Source organism: Armigeres subalbatus, chromosome 3 (genome assembly GCF_024139115.2).
Source record: "Armigeres subalbatus isolate Guangzhou_Male chromosome 3, GZ_Asu_2, whole genome shotgun sequence".
In the NCBI taxonomy this organism is placed as follows: Eukaryota; Metazoa; Arthropoda; class Insecta; order Diptera; family Culicidae; genus Armigeres; species Armigeres subalbatus.
In genome coordinates, this window is record NC_085141.1 from 72,337,142 (window position 1) to 72,361,269 (window position 24,128).

The following is a 24,128-nucleotide window of genomic DNA, read 5'->3' on the forward strand; positions in this document are numbered from 1 at the left end:
ATCATTTCACTGGCGGGGCATTGTCAGTTTTCCAGCTGCCGAATCATTGCAGAATAAATCAGCGTTACACGTTTACTGCCAGTATTGCACCGAATTTGGGATGGACTTCAAGAGAACATTGATCGATCACTGTTCAAGGAATTCTTTGTCCTTCAGCATTTCTCGTGTTATATTCGCTGTCCCATACACCGAAACGTGTTTTAGATCCTTCGAAACGCGCAGTCGAAGAATTTTCATTGCCGTAAAAGCTTCGTTTAACGGCTAATCCTCACTCGGCGCAACTCACTGGTAGCCATCGGAAGGCGTTACCCTACTTCGGATTGAAGCGTTCCTTCCAGATATAGTCTGGAAACGATGGCTCCTCAGCGTGCTCATCATATGAGGATAGTGGTACTCTGTTCTGCGCCGGGGCATCTCGACACTTATCCTCGTTCCATAGTAGTGCTGTTGTACAATCACATTTCGACATCGTTGTCGCTCTCCGTTTCAATGGCATCATCATCCGGAAGTTGGGTATCGTCCTGCAGATTATCCTCGCTTAATGTTATGCCATTTCGGCGATACAGGTGTGTGACCAGATACGCACGTAACGTTGCCTTCTTCCATCCAGACAGTTAACTGGTTTGTGGATCAAGTGTTTCTGTGATTGACACATTAATGGCTCTGTCATCGTCGAGTTGGCGCGGTTCTTTCACCTTTATCCATCCACAGGAACGTTTATCACCTGACCAATGATGCCGTAACTGCCTGCTGCAAATCGTGTCTCTAATTTGCATAAATGGCAGCTAAGGGCGATGAAACGTTCGCTTATGGATCCAGTGGTGGAGATGTGATTTGACGGATACTCGGGAACTTAAACCGTTAGAAGTGGCTAATAACGGCACCTTTCCATGTTTTGAACTCGTTCTACATGTGACGCCAGCAAACCTGTGGTTTCCAAATCGATTCGGGCAATATCTCAAATGCTGCAGCATAGATTTGAGGTCATTGGAAAACCACATCATCACACACGCCACGGAAAACCAACGATTGTTGACGAATCTCTTTCGAATTCCCTCGTCGCACTTCCAGGTTTGGCTCAAACGGTTCTATAAAAATCAGATGAGATTAAAGAAATTTTCAATTTTCGAAGATCATATATGGTCTTACCTGCCATTGATCTCAGGATACGAGAAACCATCCTGTTCGTCACGCATGTCTGCTATCGGCGATCGAAGTTCAGGCAGGACACGGTGATACTATACCATTCTGATCGAGAGTTATCGTCAAACAATATTTGAGCCGTGAATTATCACCGATCATAGGGTCATCAACGATGGCCGATCCATTTTGAATACTGATGACCGTTTCAGCATCACGGGAGCGCCGGGGATACCTATGAACACAATATACGACAGAAAGACAAATTTGACAGAACATATCAATAAAAAAAATGATTATTTCATTTTAAAAACCTCATATCGGAATCATACTTGAATATAATAATGAAAGTAGAAACAAATAGCTTCTTGGATAGCTTGAGGGACTCGATTATGAATTTGGATTTTCTTAAATTATATTTTTTAAAATTAGGACGAACTAAATACAGAAAAACTCTCCTTACTCGTAATGAAGAGACCATCGAGTAAGAGAGGATATGGTTTTAAGTGAAAATTTTAACTTTTCAAATTAGTATGAACAAAACGTATATATAATGATATATAATAATTTATAAGCAGTTGAAATAAATTTATTTGAACAGGATGCATTATTCATCCAGTTGAAGTTTCTGTGATATTTTCAACTTAAAATAAAAGTTAAATTTTCAATACTAAGCAGAAAATGTGACAAAACACAGCTAAAGCGGAAAACTTGAAATTTATCAGAAATTGCATTACAACATTCGCACAGTATTCATTTTTCAGATTGTTGAGGTTTCTGATATATTTTGTTCCAAAATTGGAGATAATGTAGTTATCAATAATGTTGAAAATGTGATAAAATTTTTACTCTTATAAATTTAATATATTAGATGTATTGTGAAATATTGATTATTTGTCAAGGGAAGGAATAAAGACGGACAGAATCAGATTCACTGTATTCGACTAGAGGTCGCACAGACTTAACAAACTTAACACACACTCACAACACTTAACGTCTAGCATGAGACAACGGACAGGACATTTTTACACAACATCCAGTAGTCCAGTGGAGAACTTTTCGCTTTACGAAAAGTTTTCACCATTACCCACTCCACAGCACATGCGTCTAGATGATTGACGTCGCTAACCGCATGGTCACGAAGCCCAAAAATGCATTATTTTGACAGTAAAGGATCTGGTATAATTTTGCAGTGTTCAAAACATAGAAATAAGGGAAATTAGAAAGATAATTATCGAGATGATTTAAAATTCAATTAAAACAGTTAAAATGTTGGTGATATTTTCAGCTTAAATGCTGTGAAAACTTTTAGGGCTGATCACAAATTACGTAATATCGAATTGGGCAATTTTGGGCCCCTTTCCTCCACTTCGTAACCGTTACACTTGAACTATCTCTCCCTCCCATTGCAGCACTATGCTTTTTGTTTGGAAATTTAATAAATATTGAAACTTGCATTTTATATTATTATTTATTTTAAGATTTCCTACCTCGAGTAGAAGGCCTTCTCCAGCGTCCCACCCAGCAGTGGACGACGCTTTTCCTTTAGCCACCTTCTTTCTCACCCGATAATCCTGCAATCGTTCGGCTGCCGTTTTCGCTTGCTTCGGAGGATCGTCACCTCCTTGTTCCTGCATTACGTTTGCGGAAACTACACATATTTTTATGTTCATGTGTTGGGACATGATTTCACTTCACTTCACTTTCTTCACTAACTTCACTTATTTCTCAATAGTTATTCACTATCCAGCAGACGGAGACTCTTGTAAAACACAAAAGCACAAATCGCACTATTTGGGGTTTTAAGAGAAATTTTCACTCTATCAACACTTCGTTACTAATTTTTGATGTTTGTGTTAGGGAAGACTTGTGAAAGCTGAACGGTTTCAAGAGACATAACTTTTCTATCGGTCGAAATCCCGCCCTTTGGTAAATGTAAACAATTCCTCATTCACGAATGGGGCGGGGCTGCTGATTTAATGTTATTGAATACTAACAAAGTGCTTTTCTCTGTACGTGTTGATTTTTCAAAATTGCGAATCGAGCAGATGCGAGAAATGGCAGATCGACGACAGCAAAGAAAAAGCAGGCGAAAGCCAAAGAGTTGCGAAATGCAAGGCCCTGGACGCAGCAGAAGGAGAAACCCGTTTGGATCACTCCAAACAATCAGGGAAATCTCTCAAGCAGAAATGTGTTCAATTTCGAGAATCACTAGAAGAGAAGAGCAAGCAGAAGCAGAAGCGGAGGCAGAAGCAAAGGCAGAAGCGGAGGCAGAAGTGGAAGCGGCAAGAAAATAAATCGAACCCACAGTTCATTTATTTTCAAAGGTCGGTTTCCTCAGGGCAAAAGCCTCCAAGTAACTTTTACTTTCGAACCACTGCGCAAATAAACAACAACAAAACCAAACGGCCCTTTTCAGGGCCACAATAATTCCGAGAGAGTGGTTTTGATGTATTTCCGAGTTATTTTCTTCCATTGTTGGGGTTAACTGCAAAGGACCGTATCTTTTAAAGATGAATTCTCAGAGAGACATTTGCAAGAGTCAATTACACGATTACGACGCTATCGATGCTATCTTTGCGATTGAATTGTCCAGTAACCAAGCATTAATGCTTAGCATTTTAAATAAAATTAATGGCGAATCAATTCTCTCTATAGCAAAATGTTAGTTCAAATATAAGGGAGTTTATATTTATAAATGCGCAACCATAATCAATAATCAAACTATCGAACCTTGCCAGAGATTCTGATTCTGCTACCAATGGAAATTTACTTCCATCGCCAAGCGATTATGATTTGCGATTTGAAGACTATTCGTCTCCGCTCAATCTTCTCTTATATAAAATGATTGTCCTGAAAAGAACCGATTTGTTTTTCATTAATGCGTACGACTAATAGTTGGTACATGAAGTACTCAAATCATGCTAAAAACTTTTACTGGACTCCAAGAATTTTCCGGTCACTAGCTGTTGCTCTTTTGAAAAATCGTTTATGTCAAAAATATTTGCCGCGCTATCGTCTGTACCGCAAATTCAAACATCAAATTCGAACACGGCAAATCAAATCCTTCTCTTTGTATAGTAAATGGTCCTGATAAAGGACCGATTTTGAAATTGTGCACCTTTGCAATTACTAACAGCATGTGAGCAACGAGTGATGTTCTCGAGTGATGTTCTTACTGACGACGAGTTTCCTTTTTTGGTCGCCATTGGTGTATGAAATTTCACTTTGATGGACATTTTCGGTAAACCAAATTCTCTACTGTGTATAACGGTGGTCCTAACAAAGGACCGAATTATTTTAATTGTACCACGACCACCGTCGTTGTTACGGACGCCGAATGGTACACGCTCCGTGGAATCTCAACCGTAAATGACGCGCTGCTGCTGCCAAATACACCACCAACTGCCAATGCCACCGAGCCGTTGTTACCAGACGGCCCACGCTCCAGCGGAGCAGTCCGCTCGCCGTGGAATCTCGAACGAAAATGAAGCGCGCGCGCAAAACACGACTCTTTTTATGTACAGAGAAAATGAAGCGGTGAGCCAAAAGGTCCGTACGTTACAGCAATCTGATGTCCGTGTTGGGGATGCATGTACGGAATTAGTTAGTTCTGAAATTTTTCACCAAACCAAACGTGAAAGAACTTAAATTTTCTATAGTTTGCCGTTGATAATGAATAGTTTTAAAACAATTAGCACATTGGTGGAAAAGTTTCCGAATCTATTATTAAGAAAATCTCGAAAATCCGTCGAAAGACAAAGTCGCTATTACCGTTTGAAATCTTACATGATTTCGTGACGGTCCCCAATTAGGAAATTTTCATTTTGCGCCCTGTATCCGAAACTTCCCCTTAGACGTAGTTTACGTCAAAAATGCGCGAGCAGAAAACACGTTCGTACGTGCTGCTGTCTCGAACTGAGGGAGCGTGAATACTGCCACGCGCGCAGTAGTAGTAGTAAAATTCTTCTTTATTTAAAACATTTTTTGTTCTACAATCATTTTATACATGTACAGTGATCGGCCGGCTTGGCCCTCCAACTTCAATTTCAATTATTGTTATTATTATTATTATTATGCTATTACTTAATTTTTAAAATATAATGTATCATGACGGCCTTTAGGAGGCACTGGTGTGTTTTAAATTTGATAACCTAACTACTATGTACACCTAATATTTACAATAAAAAAAAAAAATTGATAACCTAGATTGGAACTAGCGCCCTAATTGGAGCCTGATCCGAAATGCAAGCAACGGACCCTAAACTTTTCTTTTACACTCACCAAAGCGTTCATGTGAGGTTTTATTCCGGCCAGACGGTGGACCTCGGATGTTCTTGTCCTGGGAGGGGTGTTGAGGATCATCCTCAGGAATTTGTTTTGGACCCGTTGAAGTTTGAGGTGGTGGGTTTTAGCGCAGCTCTCCCAGACCGGCATGCCATATTCGATCACAGGGAGGATGATTTGCTTGTAGACAGCAAGCTTATTTTTCAGGGACAATGACGACCGGCGGTTGATCAAAAGGGTACAGTAGTTTCAACAAGACGTTACACTTTGTCACCGTTTTGTCAACCTGTTGCCTGAAAATAAGCTTGCTGTCGAGGGTCAAGCCAAGGTAGTCGGCCTCATTGGCCCATTCCACAGTCGTGCCATTGAGGATGATTTTACAGTCCCCAGGCGGAACAAGTTTAGGGATTTGGAGTGGGGAAAATGATGACCTGGGTCTTCGCCGCGTTGATACAGATCTTCCAGCTGGTGAGGTACTCTGTCAGGGCATCCAGGCCTCGTTGGAGTTTTGCCACTAGCGCTCTGATCACTGTACCGTTGTGAGACGATGGATGTGTCATCTGCGAACAGAGACAGAATGCCGCCTTCTGGAGGTTCTGGCATGTCGGAGGTGAACAGATTGAAAAGCAGGGGCGGGGAACGCCTGCGACGATGTTGTGCGCATTGGAACTCGCTCCGCTGATTGAGACCCGGAATGTCCTTGCCGACAGGTAATTGTTGATGATTTTCACCAGGTAGCTGGGAAGATTGTAGCATTGTAGTTTATACACCAGGCCATCATGCCATACATTGTCAAATGCCTTCTCGACATCGAGTAAGGCCATGGCGGATGTTTTCGAGACAAACTTGTTCCGTCTGAGGACGTTGGTAACTCGGGTCAGTTGGCGTACAGTTGACCGACCGCGTCGGAAACCAAACTGTTCCTCGAGCAAGATGTTGAGATTTTCGGCAGACTCAAGTAACCGATGATGAATAGCTTTTTCGAATAGCTTGGATAACCCTGATGAACGTTATCTGCCACGCGCGCAGGAGAGAGCAGTTTTCTTATAACCAATAAAGATGGCTTATTAGTCCCTCCTCTTTGTTGTCCGGTATGACTGCAAATATTGTGTAACCGTCAAACACTCACCAAAGGGGCGTGGCTACAGGTTCAACTTTATTGATTACAAGAAAGCAGGTCTTCCGCGCGCGCGAGCCTTTTCGTTCGAGATGTCGCGGAGACCAGACCATGGTACCACCTTCGGCATCGGCGGAGCTCCTACCGGAAATTTTTCCCGGCGATGGTAAGAGGTCGCGCGGTCGTCGTCGTCAGCATCAACAGCACTCAGATGGAATTTTTTTTGCGTGTCTACGATGGCGGCTATGGTGGTGTTTGTTTCTGCAACGGTTGCGTCTGAAGTGTCATCAGTGAAAGCAGCTCTTAAGGCATAATTTGAGGCGAGACGAATTTTGATCAAAGTTCATATTAATCGCTTGGTGATGGCTGATAGTTTCCGTCGGTGGCGGAATCACGACCGTGCGTTAGAACGCTACACAAATTTATTCGCATGAATACCAGTGAAATTTCCCTCAAGATTGTTATTTTAGTAGATAGACTGCTACTTGTTTTAGGTTTAATTTCCATCCATGCGAATACATTTTTGCAGCTTCTCCTTCTGACGCATCGCTCTTCGTTCCCACCGATGGCGTGGGTGAGTGCTCGTAACAGGATCGTTGCGACAGAGAATCCAACGATGGTAATCTGTTGCAGTGTAGCGGTAAAACCATAGAGCCAGCATCTGCATTTGAGTGAAATACTCTTGTGATATTCTGACTATCGAATGGATGCTGTTGTGTTGGTGATTAGGAATCCGCATGATCTGAAATCTGTCCTTTTCAAGGCATTAAATTTTTTCATTGGAGGAATTTGGTTTGACTGAGAGTAAATTCATGAGATTGTTGCAATAAATCGGCAGCAGTAACGCAAAAACTCATAAGATTCAATCCATCATTCGACTTCTGCAGAGTAAGTGATTAAAAATCTATCGAAAGATAAAGACGCTATTACCGTTTGAAATCTTACATGATTCCGTGACGGTCCCCAATTTGGAAATTTTCATTTTGCACCCTGTATCCGAGGCTTCCCCTTAGCCGTAGTTTACGTCAAAATTATTTCATCTTAACCTTCCTCCCAAACATAATGGTGGTCCTGAAAAGAACCGATTGATTTCCATTTATGTGGCTCATCAACAGCACGGAGTTGACTGCCAGATTCAAAGATGCTGTTGGGAACACGGATGTAAAGATGTACTGCTGTTGCCACGACCGCTACCACGAACGAAAAATTTCATCCGCATCATCACTCATAAATCTCAATCAACGAGCCCTCCTGTGCGAACGAAATCGTCTGCGATTTTAAATGAATGCATTACGCTTGAATTTTTAATGCTAAAACGCATCATTCCACTCATTTGCCAAATCATCATTTTGCTGTCTCGAACTGGGCTGGGGGAGCGTGAATGCTGCCAAGCGCGCGCGTAGTAGTAGTAGTAAAATTCTTCTTTATTGTTTCATTTTCTGTTCTACAATTATTTTTTACATGTACAGTGCTCGGCCGGCTTGGCCCTCCAACTTCAATTTTGAATTTTTATGTTTACATTGTTATTTAAGTGTTAATATGATATATCATGACGGCCTTTAGGAGGCGCTGGTTTGTTTTTTTAAATTTGATAACCTAACTACTATGTACACTAATATTTACAATAAGAAATTTGATAACCTAGATTGGAACTAGCGCCCTAATTGGAGCCTGATCCGAATGCAAGCAACGGACCCTAAACTTTTCTTTACACTCACCAAAGCGTTCATGTAAGGTTTTATTCCGGCCAGACGGTGGACCTCGGATGTTCTTGTCCTGGGAGGGTGTTGAGGATCATCCTCAGGAATTTGTTTTGGACCCGTTGAAGTTTGAGGTGGTGGGTTTTAGCGCAGCTCTCCCAGACCGGCATGCCATATTCGATCACAGGGAGGATGATTTGCTTGTAGACAGCAAGCTTATTTTCAGGGACAATGACGACCGGCGGTTGATCAAAGGGTACAGTAGTTTCAACAAGACGTTACACTTTGTCACCGTTTTGTCAACCTGCTGCCTGAAAATAAGCTTGCTGTCGAAATCAAGCCAAGGTAGTCGGCCTCATTGGCCCATTCCACAGTCGTGCCATTGAGGATGATTTTACAGTCCCCAGGCGGAACAAGTTTAGGGGATTTGGAGTGGGGAAAATGATGACCTGGGTCTTCGCCGCGTTGATACAGATCTTCCAGCTGGTGAGGTACTCTGTCAGGGCATCCAGGCCTCGTTGGAGTTTTGCCACTAGCGCTCTGATCACTCTACCGTTGTAGACGATGGATGTGTCATCTGCGAACAGAGACAGAATGCCGCCTTCTGGAGGTTCTGGCATGTCGGAGGTGAACAGATTGAAAAGCAGGGGCCGAGGATACTGCCCTGGGGAACGCCTGCGACGATGTTATGCGTATTGGAACTCGCTCCGCTGATTAAAACCCGATATGCTGACAGGTAATCGTTAATGATTTTTACCAGGTAGCTGGAAAGATTGTAGCGTTGCAGTTTGAACACCCAGGCCATCATGCCATACATTGTCAAATGCCTTCTCGACATCGAGTAAGGCCATGGCGGATGTTTTCGAGACAAACTTGTTCCGTCTGAGGACATTGGTAACTCGGGTCAGTTGGTGTACAGTTGACCGACCGCGTCGGAAACCAAACTGTTCCTCGAGCAAGATGTTGAGATTTTCGGCAGACTCAAGTAACCGATGATGAATAGCTTTTTCGAATAGCTTGGATAACCCTGAGAGAAGGCTGATGGGTCGATAACTTTGGGGAGGAAGGATCCTTCCCAGGCTTCCGGATGGGGATGACTTTCGCTGACTTCCAGGACGATGGGAAGTAGCTAAGCCGGAGACACTGATTAAAGATCAGCGAGAGGTGCTCAAAGAACGGAGCACTCATGTGTTTGAGCTCGAGATTCAGGATGCTGTCGAAGCCTGGGGCCTTCATGTTCTTCGACGATTTGATATAGGCCGTCAATTCGTCAGCTGAGATCTCCAACTCCTCCGAGAAGTCGTTGGGAATCAAATGGATGTTGTTAGCATGCTCGTTGACGGCTGCTTCGTGTGGACTGACGATGTTCTGCCCAAGATTGTGTGAGCTGACGAAGTGACGACCTATTTCAGCGACCTTCTCTGCAGGAGTTATCAAGCGATCCTTAGAGCCATTATTGTCTAGTGGGATCAAAGGTGGAATGGGCCGAGGCTTGGATTTTAGAATTTTGGTCATTTTCCAGAACGGCTTAGCATAATCTGGGAGAGTGCGGATCTTATTCGAGAAGTCGTTATTTTGAGGTCCACCATTCTGGCCTTGATAATTTTGTGATTCGATTGCAGCGTGCCTTAAGCTCAGGCAGTCCAGTACGCTGGAAACTGCCTGCGAGTGACATTCCGCAATCGAATCAAATCTTTGGTGAGTGTATCGATGTTTAAGGAGTTGCTTACCTGCCGAGCCGTCGGTACGTGTTGCTCTCGGGCAGCCGTGATCGCCTCCTCGATAGCGCGCACCGCTGGCGGTCGATACTTTCCGGCGTCTCCGGACGCACCTCGTAGTCGACGGTGTTATCGACGCACTGCTGGAAACGCTGCCAGTTCACTCGGTGGTAGTTCCGCCGTAACTGCTGGTGCCGATTGACCGAGGAGCCCAGTTCCGCCACCACCGGATAGTGATCCGAACTGAGCTCCTGGTATACAACCGGCTGCGAGACGTGGTCACTCAGGTTTGTTACGTAGAGGTCGAGCGTTGCGTGGGCACCGGACCGACTCAGCCGATTGGGGTAGTCCGGGCTCAGGATCGTGTAGTGGCCTTCCTCCATGTCGTTGCTCCAGATGGTGCCGTTTCGATTGCCGCGACTGTTGCCCCAGGCTTGATGTTTGGCATTCAAGTCGCCGGCAATGATATACTGGCCTTGCCTCCGCGTCAGCTTGACGATGTCCCTCCGAAGGGCAGCCGATGATCCATCGCCGGCTTTGGCTTGCGTTGGACAGTACGCCGCGATGAGCGCGATTGTGCCGACAGAAGTGGTGATTTCGACACCGATGGCCTCGATGACACTGAGCTGGAAGCTTGGAAGCAGACGACAGTTGATGTTGTAGCGAAGAGCGATGGCCACACCACCGGTCGAGTCGGCCGGTCGAGTCGCACGATGCGGAAGTCCGGGATGTTGATGTTCACCTCCGGTTTTAGGTGCGTTTCGGTGATGAACGCCACGTCTATTTCCTTCTCCTCAAGGAAATCCTTCAGCTCGATTGTTTTGCTCTTTAGCGAGCAAGCGTTCCAGTTGACCAGGCCCATCCTAGCAGCCATTTTCAATGATGAACATGCCAAGTGTGAAGACCTGGTCGAATCGGGTTTTGCAGCCGCGCAGTCGAGTGGCGAGCTGCGCGAAGATCGGCATCAGTTGCTCCGGAGTGTACAGCGGGGCAGATTCTTCCGGTGGGACGGCTTTGTTCACCGACTGCCGACGGAACCCAGGAGGAGGAAGCGGGGGCCATTCGCTGGTGGATGGTGCCGACGATGCTGGAGCTTGGACCGATGCAGCTGCCGCTGCCAGTCGCTTGTGCGGCTGTAGCGGTGGGAGTATTGGAATCACACGACGGGGAGCCGGGATAGCTGGAAAGTTCACCTCGTTGATTACAGGAACACGGTTCTTCTTCGGAATGGTCCTGGTGGAAGCCTTCTTCCGGATTTCCAGGAACTCAGCTCGCTTTGGGCAGCCCTTTGTGGTGGCCCGATGTTTGTCGCCACAGTTGGCGCACTTGGGATCGGCCACCTCCATTTTGTCGCACTCGTCAGTCGGATGGGGTTCGCCACACTTGTTGCAGCGCGGCTTCATGCGGCAGTTCCTGGTGCCGTGCCCGAAATTGAAGCAGTTGGTGCATTGCGTGACATCGCGGTGCACTGGCCGATATCGCTCCCAGTCAACGACGGTGTAATTTATAACGCCAACCAGCTTCAGGTCCTTCCAGGTAGTGGAGCCGTGCTCCAGATGGATCAGGTAAAGCTGGTCGCGATATTTCCTCGCCTTGTCGTGACGAGCGATCTTGTGGACGGCTACTGGCTTCAGTCCGCAACTTTCAAGCTCTGCTTGGAGCTCTTCCTCCTTCATGTCGTGAAGTCCTCGCAGCAAAGCCTTGAGCGGCTTCGTGCCGGGGTGGTCATGAGTGTAGTACTCATACTTGTGGACCTCGAGGAACTCCACGACGGATTGATGATGGTCCCTGTTAGCCGGCATCACTTTCACGCCCTCGCTGCAGAGCCGAAAAGTACATTTCAGCCCCTTAGCGATCAGCTGGCGAATTTTTGGGCGTAAATCCGGCGGATCGCCCTTCACAAACACGGGCGGGCACTTCTCCTTCCGCTCCGGTTGCACCTGCGGCAGCTGCGATTGCTGCTTCTTCCTCTTTTTCGGCGGATTGCCGGCGTCATCAAGCGGCAACGGCGAGAACACGTTGCTCTGCAAAAGCTGCTTGGAGGGGTTACCCGCGCCTCCAAGAGCAGTGCGCTTAGGCACTTTTCCAGCGACCGAATCGGCCACCGAGTCTCCCATGACGGGTCCGGGAGAAAATAACGCCAACGCGACAAGCGAAAACGTCAACAGCGAAAGAACGAGAAAAAAACACTTCGAAAAAATGCGCGAGCAAAAAACACGTCCGTACGTGTTGCTGTCTCGAACTGGAATGTTGTCAAGCGCGCGCGGGGGAGAGCAGTTTTCTTATAACCAATAAAGATGGCTCATAAGTCCCTCCTCTTTGTTGTCCGGTATGACTGCAAATATTGTGTAACCGTCAAACACTCACCAAAGGGGCGTGGCTACAGGTTCAACTTTATTGATTACAAGAAAGCAGCTCTTCCGCGCGCGCGAGCCTTTTCGTTCGAGATGTCGCGGAGACCAGACCATGGTACCACCTTCGGCATTGGCGGAGCTCCTACCGGAAATTTTTTTTCCCGGCGATGGTGTGGGTCGCACGGTCGTCGTCGTCAGCATCAACAGCACTCAGATGGAATTTTCTTGCGTGTCTACGATGGCGGCTATGGTGGTGTTTATTTCTGCAACGGTTGCGTCTGAAGTGTCATCAGTGAAAGCAGCTCTTAAGGCATAATTTGAGGCGAGACGAACTTTGATCAAAGTTCATATTAATCGCTTGGTGGTGGCTGATAGTTTCCGTCGGTGGCGGAATCACGACCGTGCGTTAGGAACGCTACAAAAATTTATTCGCATGAATAGCGTCAATACCAGTGAAATTTCCCCTCAAGATTATTATTTTAGTAGATAGACTGCTACTTGTTTTAGGTTTAATTTCCATCCATGCGAATACATTTTTGCAGCTTCCCCTTCTAACGCACGCTCTTCGTTCCCACCGATGGCGTAGGTAGCGCTCGTAACAGGATCGTTGCGACAGAGAATCCAACGATGGCAGCATCTGCATTTGAGTGAAATACTCTTGTGATATTCTGACTATCGAATGGATGCTGTTGTGTTGGTGATTAGGAATCCGCATGATCTGAAATCTGTCCTTTTCAGGGCATTAAATTTTTCATTGGAGGAATTTGGTTTGTCGGAGAGTAAGTTCATGAGATTGTTGCAAAAAAATCGGCAGCAGTAACGCAAAAATTCATAAGATTCAATCCGTCATTCGACTTCTGCAGAGTAAGTGATTAAAAATCTATCGAAAGATAAAGACGCTATTACCGTTTGAAATCTTACATGATTTCGTGACGGTCCCCAATTTGGAAATTTTCATTTTGCACCCTGTATCCGAGGCTTCCCCTTAGACGTAGTTTACGTCAAAATTATTTCATCTTAACCTTCCTCCCAAACATAATGGTGGTCCTGAAAAGAACCGATTCATTTCCATTTATGTGGCTCATCAACAGCACGGAGTTGACTGCCAGATTCAAAGATGCTGTTGGGAACACGGATGTAAAGATGTACTGCTGTTGCCACGACCGCTACCACGAACGAAAAATTTCATCCGCATCATCACTCAAAATCTCAATCAACGAGCCCTCCTGTGCGAACGAAATCGTCTGCGATTTTAAATGAATGCATTACGCTTGAATTTTTAATGCTAAAACGTATCATTCCACTCATTTGCCAAATCATCATTTTGCTGTCTCGAACTGGGCTGGGGGAGCGTGAATGCTGCCACGCGCGCGCGGGGGAGAGCAGTTTTCTTATAACCAATAAAGATGGCTCATAAGTCCCTCCTCTTTGTTGTCCGGTATGACTGCAAATATTGTGTAACCGTCAAACACTCACCAAAGGGGCGTGGCTACAGGTTCAACTTTATTGATTACAAGAAAGCAGCTCTTCCGCGCGCGCGAGCCTTTTCGTTCGAGATGTCGCGGAGACCAGACCATGGTACCACCTTCGGCATCGGCGGAGCTCCTACCGGAAATTTTTTCCCGGCGATGGTGTGGGTCGCACGGTCGTCGTCGTCAGCATCAACAGCACTCAGATGGAATTTTCTTGCGTGTCTACGATGGCGGCTATGGTGGTGTTTATTTCTGCAACGGTTGCGTCTGAAGTGTCATCAGTGAAAGCAGCTCTTAAGGCATAATTAGAGACGAGACGAATTTTTATCAAAGTTCATATTAATCACTTGGTGGTGGCTGATAGTTTCCGTCGGTGGCGGAATCACGACCGTGCGTTAGGAACGCTACAAAAATTTATTCGCATGAATAGCGTCAATACCAGTGAAATTTCCCCTCAAGATTATTATTTTGGTAGATAGACTGCTACTTGTTTCAGGTTTAATTTCCATCCATGCGAATACATTTTGCAGCTTCTCCTTCTGACGCACGCTCTTCGTTCCCACCGATGGCGTAGGTAGTGCTCGTAACAGGATCGTTGCTACAGAGAATCCAACGATGGCAATCTGTTGCAGTGTAGCGGTAAAACCATAGAGCCAGCATTTGCATTTGAGTGAAATACTCTTGTGATATTCTGACTATCGAATGGATGCTGTTGTGTTGGTGATTAGGAATCCGCATGATCTGAAATCTGTCCTTTTCAGGGCATTAAATTTTTCATTGGAGGAATTTGGTTTGACTGAGAGTAAATTCATGAGATTGTTGCAATAAATCGGCAGCAGTAACGCAACAACTCATAAGATTCAACCCATGATTCGACTTCTGCAGAGTAAGTGATTAAAAATCCATCAAAAGATAAAGACGCTATTAAGGTTTGAAATCTATCCTAATTTCGCGACGGTCTCGAATTTGGAAATTTCCGTTTTACACCCTGTATCTGAGTATTCCCCTTAGACGTAGTTTACGTCAAAATTTTCTTTCATCTTATCCTTCCTCCCAAACATAATGGTGGTCCTGAAAAGAACCGATTCATTACCACTTATGTGCCTCATCAACAGCACGACGTTGATTGCCAGATTCAACGATGCTGTTGGGAACACGGATGTAAAGATGTACTGCTGTTAAGCACGACCGCCACAACGAACGAAAAATTTCATCCGCATCATAACTCATAAATCTCAATCAACGAGTCCTCCCATGCGAACGAAATCGTCCGTTCTCCGTGACATGCAGAATGAAAATGACGCGCGCACGCGAAACACGGGGCTTTTTATACACAGGGAAAACGAAGCAGTGGATCTAAAGGCCAGTACGTTACTGCAATCTGATGTCCGTGTTGGGGATTTATGAACGGGATTGAATTTTTCCCCCGGTTTGGAAAGAAATAACATTTTCAATAGTTTGCCGTTGATAATGAATAGTTTTAATACAATTAGCAAATTGGTGGAAAGTTTCCGAATCTATTTATAAGAAAATCTCAAAAATTCGTCGAAAGATAAAGTCGCTATTACCGTTTGAAATCTTACATGATTTCGTGACGGTCCCCAATTTGGAAATTTTCATTTTGCACCCTGTATCCGAGGCTTCCCCTTAGACGTAGTTTACGTCAAAAAGAACTTTTGATAGAAGGCCCGGAGACCCATAGTGTTATATACCGATCAACTCAGCTCGACGAACTGAGGTGATGTCTGTATGTGTGTATGTATGTATGTATGTGTGTATATGTGTGTATGTGTACAAATTTTGTAGACACACTTTTTGGAACTTAGCATTATCCGATTTACTCGCAACAAGTTGCATTAGACGGGGAATGCGGTCCCATTGTTTGCTATTGAAAATTGGCTCGATCGGACATTGCATTTCGGAATTATTGAAAAATCATTGTTTTTTCCCAAGGGTCCCCCCTTAGAAAAAAAATTCAAAACCAAAAAAAAAAATTTCCGAAAATGATGGCGATGCATTTTAGCTAATGCAAAAACATGCAAAATGATCGAAAAAATGTGATCTATTCTCCTAAAGAGCTTTTTTGACCTTTCTAATGTGATTCGCTCAATATATTTTATAATGCACGAGAAAGGCATCATCACTGCTAGGTGGATTAATCTGGGTTTTTATCGTATTTCTGCTCAGTAATCAGATAGTTCGCGTGGTCAGATTTTGGGTATTGGACGCCCAATCGAGATCCTGGATATTTTATTCTGTGGGGTGCGTTGGTAAGCAAATTAAATACGTGCACGATCGAACATGATTTGGATTTTTATAATTTATTACTTAAAACTGTAGGATATTACTGGTTTAAAAAAAAAGTTATTCGAGTCCTTTATTTTTTATTGTGTTTCAATAGGTCCTTTTATTTAAATTCTAAACGAAAAATATTTTACATAGGGTATCTGTTCCATTATTATTAACATGCTCATATATCAATAAGAGGCCCTCCTTAGCCGTGCGGTAAGACGCGCGGCTACAAAGCAAGACCATGCTGAGGGTGGCTGGGTTCGATTCCCGGTGCCGGTCTAGGCAATTTTCGGATTGGAAATTGTCTCGACTTCCCTGAGCATAAAAGTATCATCGTGCTAGCCTCATGATATACGAATGCAAAAATGGTAACCTGGCTTAGAAACCTCGCAGTTAATAACTGTGGAAGTGCTCAATGAACACTAAGCTGCGAGGCGGCTCTGTCCCAGTGTGGGGATGTAATGCCAATAAGAAGAAGAAGAAGTCAAAGTCATATATCAATAACATTCGCAAAACAGGCTCAAATTGTGTCGTGTTTTGTTGTTAATCTACAAAAATGAGAAATAAAACAATTTGCGCACCAAGTCTTTGTTTTCGGATGGTATTGATTTGGGTACATGGTATGAACTCAAGGAGCAGTTATTCTGAGTTATTCCCTTCTATATTATGATGGTTACTGAGTAATCGCATATAACGAGAGGTTGATGTGGAGTATCGCGTTTTCACGTTGAACAAAGGAAACCTGGTTTGCCTATTTTCTTCGGAAAGTGTTGCTTATAGATAGTAGAATCTATAGATGAGCGAAAGCATGGCTGAGTCGATTTTTTTGCCCGTGCACACGCGCATATGACGTCACAGCCCTTAACGTTTCCATTGAAATCGTGACGTCATGCTCGTTTGGAGACACGTTTGACAGTTCGTTTGGAGACAGAGGATTTATCTTCGCTCATCTATATATTCCACTATCTATAGTGTTGCTGTGTTGAAGGAGTATGATCTGAAACCATATTATAAAACCAAGCCTTCTAAAAATGAAACAGGAAGAAAACGAATTTCGAAAGAGCTTCACAGATAACGTGCTTATTTTGAAATGTACCTGTAATGTTTCAAATGGAGATTATCGACGTCGAACACGACAACGAGATGAAATATAAATGGCAGATAGAAAACAGCTCACATAAGATATTTCTCTCTCTCGATTGGAAGCACATAAATTTTTTTTTAAATCCTGTTGGTGAATTTTTTTCACTTGAACGGAAACAATGTGAGTTGATTTATTGGAGAGTAGGTAACAATTTCATTAATTAATGATTTGAGTGTATTACTTCTACGTGAAGTTAAACGATTTACAATGATATAGAAATGCTTATACATATCATCTTCCAACCTTAGACGTAGGGGGACAAGGGGCAATATGGACACCCTAAGGTTTTAATCAATTTTAGGTGATTTAAATTGAATATAATTCGGATTTCTAGCAATTACATGGTACTATTACTCGTTAACTACCAGTTCTGTTTTGAATCGTATTCAAAATAAGGCAATTTCAATCAAATAGGACGTATTTGTAATAGTTAATTTTTCACTACTCTCGGGAAGGTATCGGGGTAGATTGGACACCCCCACGGGGCAGTATGGACACCCTTATAAAATATGAAGAGAATTATCTTACTTGTGATTATATGCCATTGTAACCTATTTTATGGATCATCCAACATAAATATTACCCAATTGTTCATTTTCCTGTCATGATTTTGTTTGAGATATCTAAAATTGTGTTTGGATCATCAACATCCGCAAATCTATTTTCCTCTTCTTAAGCGAGGTCATATATGGTCGTTTTCTATATTAATTCCATGACGAATATAAGAAGATTGATTACGTAACGCAAAAATATACCACTTTCAGCCGGCCTCATATATGTATGTCGAACTTTTTGTATGAAGCATATGATTCGTTTTTATATGGATCCTCACACTTATTGCAAGACCCCTTATCTTATGTTACCCCTTATTACCCCTTATGTCTCTACTCTAAGCATTGCATAATCTATGCATGCTCTTTTTCACTCTACTGGCATCGCCAATCCTTCCAATGGGTTGTACCGATCAACTTGCCAACGAGATTGCCAAATCTATACAAAACACTTCCTTTTTTAGTCGCACTTTCAGCGACTTTTATGATATATATATATATATATATATATATATATATATATATATATATATATATATATATATATATATATATATATATATATATATATATATATATATATATATATATATATATATATATATATATATATATATATGCGTATATGGTATATATGTCATGTACTGGAACTTTTATAGGGATTTATAATTCCGCACCATAATAACACGAAAATAACACGATATGAAAGCCAAGTTCGATGAGTTTGAGGTTATGTTTTTAATTTTTAAGGTGTTAGTTCTACCCCCATATAGAGTGTTCAGTTTGCCCCAACAGGTGAACAAATTTAAAAACTGTTGGAAATTTTGTAAAAATCAAGGAAACTTGTCACAAATGCATGCCAGAGCACTGTAAATAACAGAATTTTGCTATGGGATGATCAATAATTGAGAAATCATCTTCTGTGGTAAAGTTAAGCTTATTTTATGGGAGGTGAAACTTATAATATTTAACCATTTGGAAGACATTCTAACTTTTTCGTCAAATTTATGCGCTATGAAAATAAAACAATGGCTTCTACGCTCTAAATTAGTTGTTTATGAAAGGATTATAGAGTTCGCTGCATTGAAAGTAGAAAAATGGTTGAATTAACAAGAATATTGGGGGTGTCCAATCTGCCCCGGGTGTTCATAATGCCCCCTGGTCCCCTACATGTTCATGATAAAATTAGAGGCGGAAATATAGAATTGATAGTTCCGTTAGGATACGACAGGCATGAAGAATGTTTCATAGAAGTCAATTTGAAAGTGAGTGGATGGCAATATTTGTGATGGTATACATATATCACACGACCTTCCTTCTGCCAAACTCCCGTATGAAGGGGGAGAGAAGATTATCAGTGTGGAAGCTGATATATCCGCCAATGGAGGACAACTGTTTGTATAACATATATCAGATTGAACTGTACTTCTTTGTATTTTTTATCCCGAGCCATTCTTTTCATTCCATTTTTTTAGTTGCCACCCGTTAAGTATCGTACGTTTTTCTTAACTTATAACTGGCCCAAGAAATATCCAAGCGTAAAAATTGTGCAGAGATCCGTTAAATTCTTCTTGGCCAGCGTTTGTCCCCCTCAATAAACCTGTAAAAACTATATTCAAAGAGCCAAGCATGTTGTCCTATCTACAAGTTACCAACAAACCGACTAACTAACCAGCAGTGCTCGATTGAGTTCGGGCTCATCTATTTAATCAGTGTTCCGAGTTCGGAGTGAATAACTTTCCCCATTACTCTTTTGCCACCTTTCTTCTTATGCTCCTAACGTTATCTGAACTTTTCTCGACCAAAAACTTTGCAATCAGGAGGAGGTTGTCTTTGAATCGGCAGATTTGCAGAACGAAAGTTCGTCAGAAAGAAAAAAAATATGCAAGAATCAACTGGAAAGCAACACACAGGCAGACCGCACTACGAAACAAACAAAAAGAATTTAACAAACTATCACAATCCTATTTCCCCCTAGGAACATCCTACGTTGCATGAAGAGTAAAAAACCTTACCCAGTCGAATGTAATTACGAGTTGCAACAAACTGTAAACCGGAAATCTGTAATTTGGTTTTCAGCAAATTTTCGTTCGAAAACTTCGATACTCAACATACACTGATGGGCTGTTCAAAAATGACGCCCGAAGGTTGACACAGGAAATAGTTTCTTTGCGCTTTTGGGGGGATTACTGTATGATGAGTTGACGAAACGGTTTACGTCTCAGATGTACTGCTGGATCTACGACTCGACGAATTTCCAAATTAATGATAATCGTTATTACTCATATGAACCACATATGTTATGTGAGACCAAAATGAAGACTAATCTAAATTCGTTCTCCATTAAGTAATAAATATCTCTCTCCGTAAGTAATAAATATTTTTAAAACGATTCAGAAGGAGGGTGATTTGGAAATCCTAAACCAAAGATGCCGTCATACTTGAGTGACCCCTAAACGGTTGCTTCTATAGGAGAAAAACCAGAAAACCCGAACCAGCGAGGGACGGAAGTGATTGGACTGCACTGCGAAACCTCGTTACAAATTGAATGCAAAATTTAACTACTTTTCAAGCAAAAACCACTGCAAATGAGCAATGCTCGTTGTCGTTGTACTGTAGAACATTTTGGCGAGACACGATACCGACTGAATTCAAAACAGTCCTGTCAAGTTAGGGCTCGTGTTTTGGAGTTATTTTATCCTAATCAAATGCTACGAAAGGAGTGCGATAGTTAGCTGAACCAAGCCACTCAACGTAGATATTTTGGATTCCTAGGACATTGTTTTTTTTATCACATGGAACACGAAGGAAATCACGATGTTTATTAGAGTGGGGCGCAGTTGTATGGAAAAACTCAAACTTCGTCCGATCAAGTGAGATCAAGGTTTTTCTAAATCATTTTGGGACCCCAGTCTACTGTGCAAAATATGGGCTCGATTGGTTGCAACCTCGCATGCCGCATCGCGTTTTAAATTTACATGGAGATTAGTATGGGAAAACGTACTTTTTTACATTTTTGCTATTAGCGGCTTCAATTTATCATCAATCACGTGACTAAATATGTTAGCATATAGTCTGGAAGATGCCGAAAGACTTTGCCGAAGAAGGTACGTAGCTGGAAGGTCTACAAAAAATGTTATTACGTTTCGAAAATTAATTATTCAAACCATATGCAAGAAATCAATGTTTCTGCCAGCACTACCGGACAACCGATGGATATCAAAGGGTAAAACCCATCTTCCTTCTTATCGGATTTTTTTCTTTGTGAAATGATTCCGGATAGCTCCCATTAGCTCTAAAGCCCTATAAGATCAATTATTTTGAAATAACACTCAGTTAAATTATTGATCTACGTAGTTCGGCAGTGCTGGCAGAATAAACGATTTTTTGCATATGGTTTGAACACTCAATCTTCGAAGCGTTATAACTTTTTTCGTGGACGTTCCAGCAACGTGCCTTCTTCAGCAAAGTTTGTCGGCATCCTTTGGGTTATACTTTAACGCAATGTGCCACTTGGTTGACGATGAACTGAAACCTCTAGTAGTAGAAATGCAATGCGTTCTCCCATACTAATTTCCATACAAACTTCAAACGCTATGCGGAAAGCGAGGAAGCAACCAATCGGTCCCAAATTCTGCACAGTTGTTCAGGACCCAGAATGGCTTCGAAAAACCATTGATTTGAAAAAATGATCATGACGCCCCACTCTAATGTTTATCATACTATCTTGACATCAATATGTAAGAAATAACTTCACCATCACTCCATCGCTCAAAATAATTTTCACTTGAAGCTATTTGAGAACATATGCAGATATTTTCCATGTAGTTTCGGGTGTCAAAGTTTAATTATTCATTAGTGATGGCACTCGTTATTCTTAATTCTCAAAAAAAAAAATAAAATAAAATTTAAGTAAATTTTCGTTTGGCCAGGTACTTAAATTTTAAGTGAAACTCCGATAAATTTTTTTCTATGGTATCCCTGTAGTTGATATCCCGTCCACTAGAAGCAGCGAGGGCAAAAAAAGGAGTAAACAATTAATTACCACTCAAACATATTTTTTGCAAATCGTTCTCATAATGCTTCTGCAAAACGTTTCATTAGCGATTGTTACCGACGCGACAATCACAACAGAATTTGATCCCAAACGAACGGCGCTGGCGCGCGCCGATGTACCCAAAACAATGAAAATGATTCATCAAGCGACCCGTCCGCACATAATTAATTACGTGTGCGCCGCAGTGCAGTGCACTTCCAGCATAGGTCAGGGCGATTTGTTTGTGCTAGACTCAGCAGCACCATGTTCTGAACGCGCGCATCAAGCCCATACGGCGGATTGATGGGCGCGGGCAGAACGGCAATAACCAAAAATTGTAAAATGTAGAATAGGGGCCGTACACTAATTACGTAAACGTAATTTTTCTGGGTTTTTCAAAACCCCCCTCCCCCCTTGTAAGATTTTTCCCATACAAACCATTTTTTATATATATATGGAGCGTAAGAATATGGCCGACCCCCCCTCCCCCCATAAGTGCTTACGTAATTAGTGTACGGCCCCATAAGCAAAAATTATGTATATATACCCTGCAGTATCAATAAAGATTGAAGTTTTCGTTTTAGTCTAAAGACGGCTGTCTGTTGGTTAAGACCGAAAAAACCCTGGCATCCAGTAAGGAAAGACTGATTTCCACTCTTCTGCAGCATAGACTTTCTGAGCAAAGTATACTAGCGGGAAGATTAGGAAGGAAAGTATTTCCACATGGTAGTTCAGTCTCGAGTAGATGAAACTCTCTTCTTGATTCCATCGCATAGGCTTTCAGAGCAAGGCAACTAGCAAGGATCGAGAATCCCGAGTGAAATCTATTAGAGTTGGTCCGCTTCGGCACAAGTCTTTTGCTAATACCCCGTTGCGTGTAAGGAAAGTCTCGTTCACCCTGGACCTTCGCACAGGGAGGCAATTCGCGCGCGTAACAGCGATTATTAATAAACATACATTTCATTCTGAGAACCCCACTCACATATTTTTCATACGGTGTCAGACCGTTTTGCCGAGCGTTATTTGGCCGAGTGCCATTTGGCCGAACAGGTCGTTTGGTCGAATGCCGTTTGGCCGAATAGTTGAAACAATTGACCTCAGTTTATGAATTCCTTCTTCCTTTTTCTTTCTTCCTTAATCCTTCTTCCTTCTTCAATATTCTTTCTTCTTCCTTTCTTCTTTCTTCTCCATTCCTTCTTCCTCATTTCTTCTTCCTTCTTCTTTCTATCTTCTTCCTTCTTTTTCCTTCTTTCTTCCTTCTTCCTTCTTCCTTCTTCCTTCTTCTTTCTTCCTTCTTCCTTCTTCCTTCTTCCTTCTTCATTCTCCTTCTTCTTCTTTCTTCCTTCTTCCTTCTTCCTTCTTCCTTCTTCTTTCCTTCTTCTTCCTCCTTTCTTCTTCCTTCTTTCTTTTCCTTCTTCTTCCTTTTCCTTCTTCTTCCTTTTCCTTCTTCTTCCTTTTCCTTCTTCTTCCTTTTCCATCTTCTTCCTTTTCCTTCTACTTCCTTTTCCTTCTTCTTCTTTTTCCTTCTTCTTCTTCCTTTTCCTTCTACCTTTTTCTTCTTCTTCATTTTCCTACTTCTTCCTTTTCTTTCGTCTTCCTTTTCTTTCGTCTTCCTTTTCTTTCGTCTTCCTTTTCTTTCTTCTCCCTTGATTATTGCTTTGTTCTCCTTTTTCTTTGTTCTCCCTTTTTCTTTGTTCTACTTTTTCTTTGTTCTCCTTTTTCTTTGTTCTCCTTTTTCTTTGTTCTCTTTTTTCTTTATTCTCCTTTTTCTTTATTCTCCTTTTTATTTGTTCTCCTTTTTCTTTGTTCTCCTTTTTCTTTGTTCTCCTTTTTCTTTGTTCTCCTTTTTCTTTGTTCTCCTTTTTCTTTGTTCTCCTTTTACTTGACTCGACTTTGTACGAGACACTGAAGACGGCCTTACTGTTGAGGTCGAAATACGTATCTGTCAAGATACAATTGAGTGGTGGAATTCAATGGGATTGCATTAACACGTCTTATGACAAGTGAAGACATTCCACTAAAAAGCTAAAAATAATTTTCTTATCAATTAGCATGGAACTAATTTCTAGCTAAGCACCCAGAGTGATCCATCTAGTTAAGATACAACCTTTCTCGTGTTTAGCTTAGATACGAACCCCTTAAATGGGACTATCAATGTTTTCGGGATAACTTTCAAATGCAGTAATTGATATACTCATTTCATTTTTTTCATTTCATTTATTTAGTTAACATCTAAACAGATAACACTGAATCAACAATTTGACGCCACAATGCACGGTTCGAGGCCGCATCTCTCCATCCTCGGATACGCCCCACG